This window comes from Hemiscyllium ocellatum, chromosome 1 (genome assembly GCF_020745735.1).
Source record: "Hemiscyllium ocellatum isolate sHemOce1 chromosome 1, sHemOce1.pat.X.cur, whole genome shotgun sequence".
NCBI lineage: Eukaryota > Metazoa > Chordata > Chondrichthyes > Orectolobiformes > Hemiscylliidae > Hemiscyllium > Hemiscyllium ocellatum.
In genome coordinates, this window is record NC_083401.1 from 69,750,804 (window position 1) to 69,768,016 (window position 17,213).

A 17,213-nucleotide genomic window follows, 5' to 3' on the forward strand; every position below is an offset into this window, starting at 1 on the left:
TTTCGATTGTGTAATGGGGTTTTCATTGGCGGAGTTTTTTTAACAAAATAACAAAGTAATTCAGTTTTCAGTTTAGGAGGTCGGAGACATTTTTTTTCCTTTTTTGATTAGAGGAAATGCCAATGGCTTGAACAAAACTTTTTAGTTTTGGTTTGGCAGGATTGCAGAACTCTTCTCTGAAGCTGTGTATCTAAAATAATTGCTCTTGAGAAAGGTTGTTAAGAAATAACAGTTCTGTCTGTAATGAATTAAGTTTGAAAGTTCTAGACGAGGAGTGTTCGGTTAAAACCTTGAAGAGGTCATTTGAAGCTAAAGATCTATTTTCCATTGTACAAAGGCTCAAGACAGAGGCTCTCAGATTCATGAGATGGGGGATTGAAGCCAATATCAAGTCTTGAATATGTGATGGAGAACAGTATTCTCTTTGATATAGAGTTGAAAAAGATGGTGCTGGAAATGCGTAGCAGGTCAAAGAACATCCGAGGTGCTCTCCTGCTCCTAGGATGCTGCCTGACCTGCTGTGCTTTACCAACGCCACCCTTTTTTGACTCTGAATCTGCAGTCCTCACTTTCTTTCTCTGATGTAGGTCCAGTAAAGGAGTACCTTGGGGTTAATGTAATTGGCTGATTTGATTTTAACCTCAGCTCTATATCCCTGTGTATCTCCAGTAATCTTTCATGGTAATCATGAATTTATGTATTTCTGCCTTCAAGATGTTCAGAAGATTCTGTATCCTCTCGAGGAAGGCAATTCCAAAAGTGCTCAAACTCTCTAGAGAAAAATGTTTCGTCATGTCTGTTTTAAATGGGCAACTCCTTACTTTTAAACTGTCAACTCTAGTCCTTGATTCTCCCACAAGAGGAAACATTCTTTCAACATCCACCAAGTCAAGTCCCTTCAGGATCTTGTATGCTTCAATTAAATCAGTTTTGACTTTTCACAAGTGTAGAGAATACAGGCATAGCCTGAGTAGCCCTTTCTCATAAGTGAATCCCCAATTCCAAATATTAGTCTAATGAAGGTTCTCTGATCTGCTTCGTATATGTTAACATCTTTCTGTAAGTACAGTGACAATTATTGTACACTGCACTCCAGATGTGGTCTCACTGGTACTCTGCATAACTGATGCATAACCTTGCTAAACTTTTCATTCAATTGACTGATGCATAACCTTGCTAAACTTTTCATTCAATTGCTCTTGCAATGAATAGCTTTCCAGATTATTTGCTGTATTTGCATATTAACTTCTGTGATTCATGCACTAGGATACCCAGATCTCTGAGGGAGGCAATGGCCCAGTGGTGGTATTGCTAGTGACCCAGCTAATATCTGGGGAACCAGACTCCAATCCTGCCATGGCAGGTTGTGGAATTTGTATGAATAAAAAGTTGGAATGAAGAGTCTAACTGTTGTCAATTGTCAGAAAAACCTATCTTGTTCACTAATGTCCATCGGGGAAGGAAATCTGCTGTTGATAACCTGGTCTGGGCCTCACCAGTGACGCTCACATTGAGCAAATTAATATTTTAAAAAGTCTGAGTTTGCAACCTCTCACCATTTAGATGGTATATTTCCTTTTTTTGCCGCCTTTACATGAAAATGGACAAATTCATCCTATTTCACATTGTACTCCATTTATTGGCTCACTCACTTAACCTATCTGTGTTGCTTCATAGACCCATGGCCTTTTTACATTTGTCTATCCTATCTAACTTCATCATCAGCAAATCTAGATACCTTCACTCCCTTCATTATAAATTTTATTTAAAATGGAAAGTTGAGTCCCTAGCACTGACCCTATGACACAATTGTAGCATTTTACCAGCCTGAAAGAAACCCATTTATTATTCCTTCCTGTTTCCTGTTAGCCAGCCAATCTTCTATCTATGCCAATGTGTTAGCCCCTACACCGTAAGTTTTTATTTTACACCTTCATGTTTTATGCGGCACTTTTTTTTAACTGCCTTCTGGAAATCTAAGTACAATACATCCACTGATTCCTCTTTATCTACAGCACAAGTGACTACTTCAAGAATCCATAAGTTAGTTAAATTGGAGTTCTCTTTGAAAAACCTATCTTGGTTCTGCTTGATTAACTTGAACTTATCCAAGTGCCATGTTACAACATCCTTTGTAACAGCTACTACTACTTTTCCTATGACAGAGGTCAAGCTAACTGGCTGTAGTTTCCTGCTTTTCTGCTTCTCTTGTTTTTTTGAATAAATTAGTTATATTTGATACTTTCCAATCTAAAAGTTCCCTCTGCAACTAATGACTATTTGAAAATTCAAACCAATGCATCAATTATCTCTCCATCTATTTGTAAGACTCTGAGTTAAAATTCATCAGGACCAATGCTTCTACGACGTGGGAACTTGTCAATTTGTCATTCAAGTAATTTACTCAATACTACTTTCCTGATAATTGTAATTTTCTTCTGTCCTTCCCTGTTTTGCAGTTCATGATTTACAGCTATTTCTGGAGTGCTACTTGTAGCTTCTCTCTAATGAAGACTGACGCAAAATATCTGTCAAATTTTTCTGTTATCTCTTTATCCTCCATTACTAGTGCTCCCTTTGACTCATTTTCTTTTTTAAATATCCAAAGAAACATTTCTGTCTGTTTTTATATTTCTGGCTAACTTTCTCTAAAACTCTTTCTCTTCTCCTCCCAGTAGTATTTTAATAATATTTTTGTTTATTTTATATATTCTGTCCAATTTTCTGACCTACGACCTGCCTTTTCAGAATTATGTCTTTGTTTCTTATAGTTTGATACTTTCTTTGACTTTTCTAGTTAACCAAGAGTGGTGGGTCTATCCCTTTGAATTTTTCTTATTTGTTGGCCTGTATCTATTGAGTACTGCCTGGACTACGCCCTTAAATGTTTGTCACTGCATTTGTCTTGACCTATCCCTTAACCTTGACTGCCAGTTGACTTCCACAAGTATTTAATCCAATCCTGTTAGTCAAAACCATGTCTAGTATAGCCACACTCTGGTACTTTAACATGCTGCTCTAAGAAATTGTACCGAAAATATACAATGAGTGAGACTACTTTTTCCATAAGATTTTTCCTGCTATGTGTAGGTGAAAATCCCCCATGATAATTGTTAACCCTTTTGTAAAGTGCCCTTCATTTCTTCCTTGATACCCTCTGCCCTGACATGTGGGTTCTATTAGGAGGACTGTACACAACTCCCACAAGTGACCTCTTGCCTTTGTCATTCCCCAGATTGCCTCTATATCTTGGCCATACCTCACTATTGTGCTAATATCATCTTTAGTTAATAAAGTCATTCGTCCACCCTATCCTTGCTTCCTACCTTTCCTGAGTGTCAGAGACTCTCTAGCATTCAGATCCCAATCCAAGTCATCCTGCAGCCCTGTCTGTTTTGACCACTAATTATGTACTTCAGTTTCTAGTTTATCTATTTTAAGACCATAAGACATAGGAGTGGAAGTAAGGCCATTCGGCCCATTTGCGTCCACTCTGCCATTCAATCATGGCTGATGGGCACTTCAACTCCACTTACCCGCATTCTCCCCGTAGCCCTTAATTCCTTGTGACATCAAGAATTTATCAATCCCTGCCTTGAAGACATTTAGCGTCCCAGCCTCCACTGCACTCTGCGGCAATGAATTCCACAGGCCCATCACTCTCTGGCTGAAGAAATGTCTCCACATTTCTGTTCTGAATTTACCCCCTCTAATTCTAAGGCTGTGTCCACAGGTCCTAGTCTCCTCGCCTAACGGAAACAATTTCCTAGCATCCACCCTTTCCAAGCCATGTATTATCTTGTAAGTTTCTATTAGATCTCCCCTTAATCTTCTAAACTCCAATGAATACAATCCCAGGATCCCCAGCCATTCCTCATATGTTAGACCTACCGTTCCAGGGATCATCTGTGTGAATCTCCGCTGGACACACTCCAGTGCCAGTATGTCCTTCCTGAGGTGTGGGGACCAAAACCGGGCACAGTACTCCAAATGGGGCCTAACCAGAGCTTTATAAAGTCTCAGTAGCACAACGGTGCTTTTATATTCCAACCCTCTTGAGATAAATGACGACGTTGCGTTCGCTTTCTTAATCACGGACTCAACCTGCATGTTCACCTTTAGAGAATCCTCGACTAGCACTCCCAGATCCCTTTGTACTTTGGCTTTACGAATTTTCTCACCGTTTAGAAAGTAGTCCATGCTTGTATTCTTTTTTTCCAAAGTGCAAGACCTCGCATTTGCTCACATTGAATTCCATCAGCAATTTCCTGGACCACTCTCCCAAACTGTCTAGATCCTTCTGCAGCCTCCCCACTTCCTCAGTACTACCTGCCTGTCCACCTAACTCCGTATCATCGGCAAACTTCGCTAGAATGCCCCTGTCCCTTCATCCAGATCATTAATATATAACGTGAACAGCTGCGGCCCCAACACTGAACCCTGCGGGTCACCGCTTGTCACTGGCTGCCATTCGGAAAAGAACCTTTTATCCCAACCCTCTGCCTTCTGTCAGACAGCCAATCCTCAATCCATACCAGTAGTTCACCTCGAACACCATGGGCCCTCACCTTGCTCAGCAGCCTCCTGTGTGGCACCTTATCAAAGGCCTTTTGGAAGTCTAGATAGACCACATCCACTGGTCTAACCTACTTGTCACCTCTTCAGAGAATTCCAACAGGTTTGTCAGGCACGACCTCCCCTTACTAAATCCATGTTGACTTGTTCTAATCAGACCCTGCTCTTCCAAGAATTTAGAAAGCTCATCCTTAATGATGGATTCTAGAATTTTACCAACAACCGAGGTTAGGTTAATTGGCCTATAATTTTCCATCTTTTGTCTTGATCCTTTCTTGAACGAGGGGGTTACAAAAGCGATCTTCCAATCATACGGACTTTCCCTGACTCCAGTGACTTTTGAAAGATCTCAACCAACGCCTCCGCTATTTCCTCAGCCACCTCCCTCAGAACTCTAGGATGTAGCCCATCGGGGCCAGGAGATTTATCAATTTTAAGACCTTTTAGCTTTTCTAGCACTTTCTCTTTTGTAACGGCAACCATACTCAACTCAGCTCCCTGACTCCCTTTAATTGTTGGGATATTACTCATGTCTTCCACTGTGAAGACTGATGCAAAGTACTTGTTAAGTTCTTCTGCTATTTCCTTATCTCCAATCACTAGACTTCCAGCATCAGTTTGAAGTGGCCCAATGTCTACTTTTGCCTGTCGTTTGTTTCTCATGTATTGAAAGAAACTTTTACTATCATTTCTAATATTACTGGCTAGCCTACCTTCATATTTGATCCTCTCCTTTCTTATTTCTCTCTTTGAGTAAAAAATGAGGTCTGCAGATGCTGGAGATCACAGCTGAAAATGTGTTGCTGGTTAAAGCACAGCAGGTTAGGCAGCATCTCAGGAATAGGGAATTCGACGTTTCGAGCATAAGCCCTTCATCAGGAATGAGAGAGAGTAGCCAAGCAGGCTAAGATAAAAGGTAGGGAGGAGGGACTTGGGGGAGGGGCGATGGAGGTGGGATAGGTGGAAGGAGGTCAAGGTGAGGGTGATAGGCCGGAGTGGGGTGGGGGCGGAGAGGTCAGTAAGGAGATTGCAGGTTGGGAGGGCGGTGCTGAGTTGAGGGAACCGACTGAGACAAGGTAGGGGGAGGGGAAATGAGGAAACTGGAGAAATCTGAATTCATACCTTGTGGTTGGAGGGTTCCCAGGTGGAAGATGAGGCGCTCCTCCTCCAGCCGTCGTGTTGTTATGTTCTGCTGGTGGAGGAGTTCAAGGACCTGCATGTCCTCGGTGGAGTGGGAGGGAGAGTTAAAGTGTTGAGCCACGGGGTGGTTGGGTTGGTTGGTCCGGGCGGCCCAGAGGTGTTCTCTGAAGCGTTCCGCAAGTAAGCGGCCTGTCTCCCCAATATAGAGGAGGCCACATCGGGTGCAGCGGATGCAATAGATGATGTGTGTGGAGGTACAGGTGAACTTGTGGCGGATATGGAAGGATCCCTTGGGGCCTTGGAGGGAAGTGAGTGTGGAGGTGTGGGCGCAAGTTTTACATTTCCTGCGGTTGCAGGGGAAGGTGCCGGGGGTGGAGGTTGGGTTGGTGGGGAGTGTGGATCTGACGAGGGAGTCACGAAGGGAGTGGTCTTTGCGGAACGCTGATAGGGGAGGGGAGGGAAATATATCCTTGGTGGTGGGGTCCGTTTGGAGGTGGCGGAAATGACGGCGGATGATACGTTGTATGCGGAGGTTGGTGGGGTGGTAGGTGAGAACCAGTGGGGTTCTGTCTCGGTGGCGGTTGGAGGAGCGGGGCTCAAGGGCGGAGGAGCGGGAAGTGGAGGAGATGCGGTGGAGGGCATCATCGATCACGTCTGGGGGGAATCTGCGGTCCTTGAAGAAGGAGGTCATCTGGGCTGTGCGGTGTTGGAACTGGTCCTCCTGGGAGCAGATGCGGCGGAGACGAAGGAATTGGGAATATGGGATGGAGTTTTTGCAGGGGGTAGGGTGGGAGGAGTTGTAGTCCAGGTAGCTGTGGGAGTCAGTCGGTTTATAGTAGATGTCTGTGTTGAGTCGGTCGCCCGAGATAGAGATGGAAAGGTCTAGGAAGGGGAGGGAGGAGTCTGAGACAGTCCAGGTGAATTTGAGGTCGGGATGGAAGGTGTTAGTAAAGTTGATGAACTGTTCAACCTCCTCTTGGGAGCACGAGGCAGCGCCGATACAGTCATCGATGTAGCGGAGGAAAAGGTGGGGGGTGGTGCCAGTGTAGTTGCGGAAGATGGACTGTTCCACATATCCTACGAAGAGACAAGCATAGCTGGGGCCCATGCGGGTGCCCATGGCAACTCCTTTAGTTTTTTGCAACCGCAGGAAATGTAAAACTTGCGCCCACACCTCCACTCTCACTTCCCTCCAAGGCCCCAAGGGATCCTTCCATATCCGCCACAAGTTCACCTGTACCTCCACACGCATCATCTATTGCATCCGCTGCACCCGATGTGGCCTCCTCTATATTGGGGAGACAGGCCGCTTACTTGCGGAACGCTTCAGAGAACACCTCTGGGCCGCCCGGACCAACCAACCCAACCACCCCGTGGCTCAACACTTTAACTCTCCCTCCCACTCCACCGAGGACATGCAGGTCCTTGAACTCCTCCTCGGGCAGAACATAACAACACGACGGCTGGAGGAGGAGCACCTCATCTTCCGCCTGGGAACCCTCCAACCACAAGGTATGAATTCAGATTTCTCCAGTTTCCTCATTTCCCCTCCCCCCACCTTGTCTCAGTCGGTTCCTTCAACTCAGCACCGCCCTCCTAACCTGCAATCTCCTTACTGACCTCTCCGTCCCCACCCCACTCCGGCCTATCACCCTCACCTTGACCTCCTTCCACCTATCCCACCTCTATCGCCCCTCCCCCAAGTCCCTCCTCCCTACCTTTTATCTTAGCCTGCTTGGCTACCCTCTCTCTCATTCCTGATGAAGGGCTTATGCTCGAAACGTCGAATTCCCTATTCCTGAGATGCTGCCTAACCTGCTGTGCTTTAACCAGCAACACATTTTCAGCTTATTTCTCTCTTTGTTATCCTCTGTTTTTGTAGCCTTCCTAATCTTCTGATTTCCCACTGCTCTTGGCCACTTTATAGGATCTCTCTTTTTCTTTAATAGATTTCCTGACTTCCTTTGTCAGCCATGGCTGTCTAATCCCTACCCGGATAATCTTTCTTTTCTTGGGGATGAACTTCTGTACAGTGTCCTCAATTATACTCACAAACTCCTGCCATTTTTGCTCTACTGTCTTCCCTGCTGGGCTCTGCTTCCAGTCTATTTTCGTCAGTTCCTCTCTCATGCCCTCATAATCACCTTTTATTTAACTGTAACACCATTACATCCGATTTTGCCTTCTCTCTTTCAAACTGCAGACTGAACTCTACCATATTATGATCGCTGCTTCCTAAGTGTTCCCTTACTTTAAGATCTTTTATAAAATCTAGTTCATTACATAGCACCAGGTCCAGAATAGCCTGCTCCCTTGTGGGCTCCATGATAAGCTGTTCCAAAAAGCCATTCTGTAAGCATTCCATGAATTCCCTTTCTTTGGATCCACTGGCAACATTATTTACCCAGTCCACCTGCATATTGAAGTCCCCCATGATCACTGTGACCTTGCCTTTCTGACATGCCTTCTCTATTTCCCGGTACATGTTGCGCCCCTGATCCTGACCACTGTTAGGAGGTCTGTACATAACTCCCATTATGGTTTTTTTGCCTTTGTGGTTCCTCAATTCCACCCACACAGACTCCACATCATCTGACGCTATGTCATTCAGTGCCATAGATTTAATTTTGTTCTTAACTAACAAGGCAACCCCATTCCCTCTGCCCACCTCCTTGTCTTTTCGATAAGTTGAAAATCCTTGGATGTTTAACTGCCAGTCCTGACCCCCCTGTAACCACGTCTCTGTGATGCCTACCACATCATAATCATTCACGATCATCTGTGCCATTAGTTCATTTGCTTGTTGTTTTGAAAACAATGTGTTCAAATACATTGCTTTATTATTTTGATAACCTTTAGTCTTATTTGTTGGTTTACTGTTAGATCAGCATTCTCTGCCTTCCTGTCATTTGTATTTTACAAAGTGTTTCTACATCTTTAACTCTGTTGTTTATGAATAATCTGGATTATTCAAATTTAATTTCACTTCTTTTGCATAATGAACTTTTGATTTATTATTAAAATGAAATCTGCTGCATTGCAAGTTTGTGTTTCAGTGTCGGACTACCTTGTTAAAATTGGGGGAAAAAACATGATTTTTCGAGCCAGGTTTCAGACTTATCCAGGAATAACATAAGCTGGATCATAACAATTGGAAGCTTTCATCAGGATTTTGAATTTAAGCGGGTTCTGTCTTTTTACATTAAAGAATATGTGGCGGTTCTTACCGTAAAACGGCTTTGCTGTGGTTGAGTTTATTTCATGGTACTTGAAGATGGCTTTTGAATGTAATTTCAAGTTTTCTGGAAGATATAACAATGAACTATTTTGAGAGTTTAAGTAAAGCTAAATTGAGAGTATTAGGAGATAAATTGAATATAGAAGTAAAATCACGATATAGTAAGAATGAGATGCGTCAAGTGATTGATTCAACATTTTAGAATTGAAGGAGAGGAAACTTGAAAGGGAAGGTTTTGCAGTTGGAATCATCTAAAATTCAGTTAGAAATGGGTAAAATTGGCTTAAAGGAAATGAAATTAAAAGACTAATTAGAGGAAAGAGATATACAAAGAAAGAGGGAAAGTGAGGAGAAAGGTAAACAGAGGAAAAGATTTAAAAGAGCTTGATTTCTAAAGAGAGGAAAATTAGAGAACATGTGTTGATGAGAAAAAGTTGAGAATAAAGGAAAAATATTCTTGATTACCAAGAAGATAGAAGAATGCAGGAGTGTGGAGTTGAAGTTAAATCAGCTCAACTGTGAACTTGCAGAATGGTGGAACAAGCTTGAAGGGCCAAGTGTCCTACTCTTGTTCTTTGTTCATGTGTTTGTAAAATAGGGCTAATAGCTCAGAGGATGTGTCTGATTCCAGTGAGCAATTTTCATTTAATCAAAAATCTACACTTAATGACTAACTTTACTGAAGATGGAGTTGGAAGATATTTTACCCTTTCTTTGTGAAGGTAGCTGGACAGATAAAGTGGTTAAAAGAGGTTTTGGCCTCAAAGTTACAGATTGTTTTGACAGAAACAGCCATGACTCTTGTTTTTCTGACAAACTAGCATTCAATCTGCAGAGTACAAAACTGTCAGAAGCAATATTTATTGCTTATAAGTTTGTGCCTGAAGCTTCTCAATTAAAATTTAGGACTACAAGAAAGAAACTGAATCAGACATTTAGGAGAAAGTGAGAACTGCAGATGCTGGAGATCAGAGTTGGAAGTGTGGTGCTGGAAAAGCACGGCAAGTTAGGCAGTATCCAAGGAACGGGGGGGAATTGACATTCCTGATGAAGGGCTTATGCCCGAAATGTCGATTCTCCTGCTCCTCGGATGCTGCCTGATCTGCTGTGCTTTTCCAGCACTACACTCTCGACTCTGAATCAGACATTTGTAGAATTTGCAAGGGGGAAAGAAATGATGTGGGATGTGTGGTCAGCATCTCTCAAGCTAGACAAATGTTTTGAGAATACAGAAGAAAGTATGAAGATAGAAACATTCAAAGACAGTATTTGTAAAAATAAAATTGAAAACCTGTCTACATAAGCCTCAAGATTTCAGGATTGCAGAAACAGCAGTTTGGCAGATGCCTATGATATCTTGCACCAAAAAGTTCAGGTGGAGAAATGGTCATATGCCTATCCACAAGGAAATTGGATGAAAAGAAACATCTGTAGATGATCAAGGTTTGAGAACAGGCAAAGGTCACCAAATTAATTAAGGTGAAATTTTAGAATTAATGTTGTTACATGATGAAAGTAAAATGCATTGCAATAAGAGTGGACTTGTCAATGTCACTTGCTCAAAGTTAAATGGGAGACTCATTGCAGTGACTAGGATGTCTAAGGACGGAATGGGACTATTTTGCGCCGATCATTTGGCCCCACCGTTTTGGCTCTAACCTGTTTTGGCGCTCATTACTTTGGTGCTGAGCTGTTTTGGCACCAATTCAGAATTTAAAAAAGTCTTGTAGAGCCCGTAAGGAATTTGTTTTTATTGCATCGTAAGAAATAAATCTAATTCTTTTTTATTCATTATTTTTAACCTATTCATTATAAAATCAAATTTCTACATTTTGCTATATTTATCAAACACATATAGATAACCATCGTGTGAAAATTTTGGTTTGTCTCTCTTGCTTAGAATGTTTTCAGCCATTTCTGGTATGGGCTCTACAAGAAAATAGAAAGAAAATTGTATTACAGCTTTCCAATGTGAAGACAGAAGGGCTTAAGTATCATCAAGGCAGTAGATGACTATTAACAATTGTTAAATGAGAAAATGATTACAAAACGAGATTTCAATCTACAGCGGGTCATTACAGCTTTGACTATCAATTCTTGCTAGTTGAGAAAATTACATTGGGTCGTTAGTCATCCTCTCTTCTTTAACCAAACAAGACTTTTTTAAAATTCTGAATTGGTGCCAAAACAGCTCAGCGCCAAAATAATGAGCGCCAAAACAGTTTAGAGCAAAATGGCAGGGCCAAATGATCGGCGCCAAAAGGTGGGGGGGGGGTGGTGCCAAAACGTACCCGACCCGTCTAAGGAATCTTCAGGAAAGGATGTAGTTTGAAAGCTGTAGCTGGGACACAAAGAGAATATGCTTCCTTAGAATGTAGTAAGAGAGGAGATGGTTCAGGGCTTATGAAATTTTACTTTCAAATACTGACAGGGAAAATCAGATCACTGGAGTTGTCAGTGTTTCATCTTTAAAAGTGGACGTATTATCTAATGCTTCAGATGAAGGAAGTAAGCCTATAAAATTATCAAGAAACACTTGAGCAAGTCACTGGTGCTGGCAGATAATTCTACTTATCTTCCAAAAGAGGTAATGAAGGAGAAGATATTAATTGGAGATGTACATAGATATTTAAAACCTGCCTCATTATGCATAGCTGGTGTAAAGGGTGACATGGTAAATGGAGAAGCTGTAGTGCGAGTATTGAAACAATTCTGATAGAACGAATTGACCTGATTTCACTGTCATTGGATCAAAATCTTGCAAATACCACCATAATGGCATTGTGGGTCAACCCATAGCCGGTTGACTGCAGCGATTTCAGAAGGCAGTTCACCAACTTCTCAAGGGCAATAAATGCTGGCCAGCCAGCGATGCCCACATCCCACGAAATGAAAAAGTAAAATGACTGACAAAATATTTCTGTCTCTAAGGATAGAGGTAGATGACACTGAAATGTGACAAGTGAAACAATCTGGACTATACTGTGGGTAGATCTTGGGGCCCAAAGAATTAGGTGGGAAAAAGAGGAGTCTGTGAAACAGGAGATGACTTAGAAATTCTGTCAAGCTTTGAAAATTTAACTACAAAAGATGAAAAGCTGATATGATTAGCACATCTTCTTTGATAGAAAATACTGATTAGCTCTGGATATCCAGTTACCCCGCCGCCACAAGCCTTAAGGCTTGTCTTTTTAATATTACTTGCCCTGACCCATTATGTGTCATCCTGGCCCTGTTTAATCCTGGGTCTTGATTTCAGTGAAAAGATGTACCTAGAGTCATACTCTGAGCCTACAGCCCTTTGGTCCAACTCATCTATGCTGACCAGATATCATAAATTAATCTTGTCCCATTTGCCAGCATTTGGCCCATATCCCTCTAAACTGTTTTTACCTACCTACTCAGATGCCTTATAAATGTTTAATTGTACCAGTTTCCATTACTTCCTCTGACACACTATTCCATACATGTAGCACCCTCTGCCTGAAAAAGCTGTCCCTTTGGACCCTTTTAAATTTTTCCCCTCTTACCTTAAACCTATGCCCACTAGCTTTGGACTTCCCCATGCTGGGGAAAAGACCTTGTCTATTCACCCTATCCATGTCCCTCATGATTTTATAAACCTCTATCAGGTCACCCCTCAGATTCTGACACTCCAGGGATTATAGCCCAGTCTATTCAGCCTCTCCATATAACTCAAACCTTCCAACCCTGGCAACATCCTTGTAAATCTTTTCTGCACCCTTTCAAGTTTCACAGCATCCTTCCAGGGAGACCAGAAGTGCGCTCAGTATTCCAATTGTGGCCTAACCAATGTTCTGTACAGCCGCAACTTGACCTCCCAACTCTGATACTCAATGCACTGACCAGTAAAGGCAAACATACCAAACACCTTCTCCACTATCCTATTGACCTGGCACTCCACTTTCAAGGAACTATGAACGTGCATTGGAAGGTCTATTTGCTCCGAACACTCCCCAGGACTTTACCATTAAGTGTATAAGTTGTGCCTTGATTTGCCTTTCCAAAATGTAGCAACTCACATTTATTTAAATTAAACTCCATCTGCCACTCCTCAGCCCATTTGCCCATCTGATCAAGAACCCATTGTACTCTGAGGTAACCTTCTTCACTATCCAGTACACCTCCAATTTTAGTATCATCTGCAAATTTACTAACTAATCGGCTTATGTTCACATCCAAATTATTTACATAAATGACAAAAAGCAGCGGACTCCGCACGGATACTTGTGGCACACCGTTGGTTACAGTCCTCCAGTTTGAAAAGCAACCCTTCACCACCACCGGCTGTCTTGTACCTTTTGAGCCAATTCTGTATCCAAATGGCTAGTACTATGTATGTGTGTGTGTGTGTGTGTGTGTGTGTGTGTGTACGCACATGTCCAGATGAGTGTATGTATACATATATCAATTGTTGCAAGAGTAGGTCAATGTGAGTAACCTATCTCCTGACTCCCTAAAGCCTGTCCAGCATCTGCAAGGCACATGTCAGTAGTGTAATGGAATACCCCTACTTACCTGGGTGAGTGCACTCCAACAACACTTGGAACTTGACACCATCCAGAACAAAGCAGCCTGCTTGATTGACACCACATCCACAAGCATCCATTCCCTCCTACCAAAACTCAGCGGCAGTGTGCACTTTCTGCTAGATGCACTGCAGAAATTCATCAAAAGATCCTGCAACAGTGCCTTCTAAACTCTCTCCATTTTTGTCTAGAAGGACAAGTGCAGTAGGTGGGAACACCACCATCTGCAAGTACCTCTGTAACCCACTCACCATTCTGACTTGTAAATATATTGCTGTTCCTTCACTGTTGCAGGATCAAAATCCTGGAATTCCCTCAGTAATGGCGTTGTGGTCTACCTGCAGGATGTAGACTGTATTGGTCAAGGAGGCAGCTCACCACCATCTTAAGGGCAATTAGGGATGGGCAATAAATGCGGGCCAGCCAATGATGTCCACATCCTATGAGAGAACAGAAGAAAAAAAGTCCACTAATTCTCCAGCAAACTAATTGAAGGACTACGTAACTGCTGTTTGCATCAATAATTTGTTGTTATCAACCAAATTTGGGAAGAACATTTACGCCATTTAATTGAGCTGTTTGGCTACAAAACACCAGTTTGTTTATAAATTTGACTGAGAGTGAATCCACCAAGGCAAAGGTGATTTATTGTGGGACCAGATTAAGTAGACCTCGAGCAGTTGAAACTAAGGGCTATTTTGGATTATTCTTTGCCTAGGAAAACTGTGAAATTTTACTCTTTGTTGGATTGAATGGATGACAGACTTGCGCACTGATCTTGCTCAACTTTAATGGTTGATGAAGGAAGGCAGAGAATTTGAATGAACACAAGATCGTCAAAGTGGTTTTGAAAATTTGAAAGCTGTGCTGATAGTTGTAGCAGTTTTAGCTGTTCAAACTAGCTGTCGTGACAGGAGGGGGTTGTTTTACTGCTAGATGCTGGAGATTGGAATTGAATATTATGGTCACTATTTTTCAACAAACTGACCACATTTCAGCTAAAATATTTACAGTGGAAAAGGAGACTTCTGATGGCCCTACATCATTTTCAAAATTACCTTCTAACTGGGAAGAAACTTATTTATACAGGCCACAATCCTTTAATTTTCTTGGAAAAGGTTTGGAGCAAGAACTGAGGATTGTTTCAGTGGAAATTAATTCTCCAACCATATAATTTGAAAATAGTTCATGTGCCTGGAAAAGAAAATATCATCGTGGAAGCTTTATTGAGAGCACATTTGAAAGAGAGTAAATGGTGTCTAATGTAAAATGTGCTTACTGAGTAATTAATTGTGTGTATAATGCCAATATGTTGCTATTATCATTTTGTTAGTACCTAGCTGAGTTTGAATTTGAATTGGTGACATATGGATTTTGGTCTTTGTGTCTGAAGAAGTTAATGATTAACTTGTGGGTATTTCTGTGGCCATGGTCGATATTTATTAAAAAAAGTGTGACTTCCGGGCATGTTGTGGAATTTTGTTTCTATAAGAGACTATTTAACAAGTAGACAAAGTCATCAGTCATGCATTAGGCTTTTAGTTTTGAAGGTCACAGATTGATTTGGAAATTTGGGGAGAAAAAAAATCTTTTTAGTTTCACTTTGGCAGAGATCTTGGCTGAAGTTGGATATGTAAAACAGTTGTTCCTGAGAAAGGGAAGTAGTTTTGAGCTGTTAAGAAAAAACAGTTTTTAGTCTAAGGAAGCTAGTTTGATAGGTTCTGAACAACTGGTCTAGAACTATTATACTACGGTGCTGCAAGAGCCCTTGAGGTCCATGTTTAATGCTAAGTATTTAAGGTACACCTGAGCACAATTCTGCAACATTTGTATCAGATTTGCTATTTTATTTCTTTTGAGTTTATTTATGTAAGTGAAAATCTATATATGCTGCATCTTTTAAATAATATTCAGTAGGCTATTTTTGTGATGTTTAGAGATGTTTTGTTAGACATTCTTTTGATTTTCCAAAATCGATAATTAAATTTTGTGCAATTTTTCTTCCATCCTCAAGCTAAGTTTTTTTTAAAACGCACCTCAAGTACAGTATTTCAGGTGGACACGGTGCACTATGAAGTAAGGAATGCTGGGAAATTAGCAAACTCCAGCCCATTCTATGGACCTAGAAATATAATATCTACCCGTCAGTGACACATGCATGTGCTGGGTGTGAGGTGACTTTGTCTGTTCTGAACATCTGGAACATGGCAATACCTGGAGTTCAATAGACAACTGGGAAAGGATACAGACCCAAAGTATTCCCTTTTAAGGTGAAATATAGCTGCAACAAACTCAGAGAACCTTAGATGTTCAGGAACATTCAGGAATATGTAAGAAGGCAAAGAGAAACATTCAGCAGGCAAAAAGGGAACAAATCAACAAGGCCCTGGTACGTTAATAAAACATGTAGGAAGTAATTAAGAAAGCAATTAGGAGACCAGAGGGCGCATGCAAAAACACTGGCGGATAAACTCTATCAATAGGCATTTTGGCTGCAGGACGATTTTCCTTAATGTTGCTCACAACATTGTTATCTCAGGAGTCCTCCTATTGGCCTGGCATGGCGATCTCCCAGCGGCCCAGCATGACGTTATGGTCTTCTGGATGTACATGGCATTTTTTTGGATTGACATGGCCTCAGTGTGGACTTCCAGTCTTGAGGTGATTCCAGAGCAATTTCCCCGCCTTGTGAACACTGAGGTGAAGCCCTTCATGGTCTGAAGTTGAGGCCTAGTGCAGACTGGAGGCTAGGTGCCAGCATGGATTGGGTGAAAGACCTGTTGTTCTGAACTTTTTTCTCTTTCTTCATTTTATAATTTTATTACCAAACTCTACAATCTTCTTCTCTATTTTTCTAAGAACTGCAAATGAAGAAGCTCTACCTCGGGACCTTTGAACCTAAAATGGCGCCGTAAGTGGTAATTTGTACACTTTGTACTCATTTGAGTACATGTGACAATAAAGCTGATTCAATTCGATTCAATTCAGATATGAAATTGAACAGCCTGAAAAAGATGAACTAGTCATAGAGTTGTAGAGTTATACAACATGGAAACAGACTTGTCCATGCTGGCCAGATAGCCTAAACTGATCTAGTTCCATTTGCCAGCATTTGGCCCATTATCCTCTAAACCCTTCCAATTCATGTACCCATCCAGATGCCTTTTAAATGTTATAATTGTACCTGCCTCCATCACCTCCTCTGGAAGCTCGTTCCATATATAAATCTTTCCCTTCTCACCTTTAAGCCTATGACGTCTAATTTTGGACTCCCCTACCCTAAGGAAAAGACCTTGACTATTAACTATCCATGCCCTTCATAATTTTGTAAACCTATATAAGGTCTCCTTTCAGCCTCCAATTCTCGAGGTGAAAAACTCCAGCATATTCAGCCTCTCCCTATAGCTCAAATCCTCCCGTCTGCCAACAAATCTTTGAAGTTTAACAACAGTTTTCTTGTACCAGGGAGTCATCAAGTCTGACTAACATTGATCATGACTAGAGATAATCTATAATTAGTGTCAAATTTTATTTTGATCACAAAATAAAAGGACGGCATAGTGGCTCAGTGGTTAGCACTGCTGCCTCACAGCACCAGGCACTCGAGTTTGATTCCAACCTTTGTGCAAACTCCACACAGACAGTTGACATTCTCCCAATGTTTGCATGGGCTTCCTCCGGGTGCTCCGGTTTCCTCTCACAATCCAAAG

General features: G+C 41.8%; 1 protein-coding gene and 1 long non-coding RNA gene across 8 annotated transcripts in view; one reads left to right on the top strand and one right to left on the bottom strand.

Annotated features, from left to right (window-relative positions):
* Positions 1–17,213, top strand: part of rusc2 (RUN and SH3 domain containing 2) — a 134,476-nt gene that overhangs the window by 53,204 nt on the left and 64,059 nt on the right. The window lies entirely within an intron of this gene.
* Positions 1–17,213, bottom strand: part of LOC132810025 (uncharacterized) — an 88,752-nt gene that overhangs the window by 30,601 nt on the left and 40,938 nt on the right. Inside the window, exon 2 of the long non-coding RNA XR_009642682.1 lies at positions 13,755–13,943. This is a non-coding gene — a long non-coding RNA (uncharacterized LOC132810025). The remainder of the gene's footprint in view (positions 1–13,754; positions 13,944–17,213) is intronic.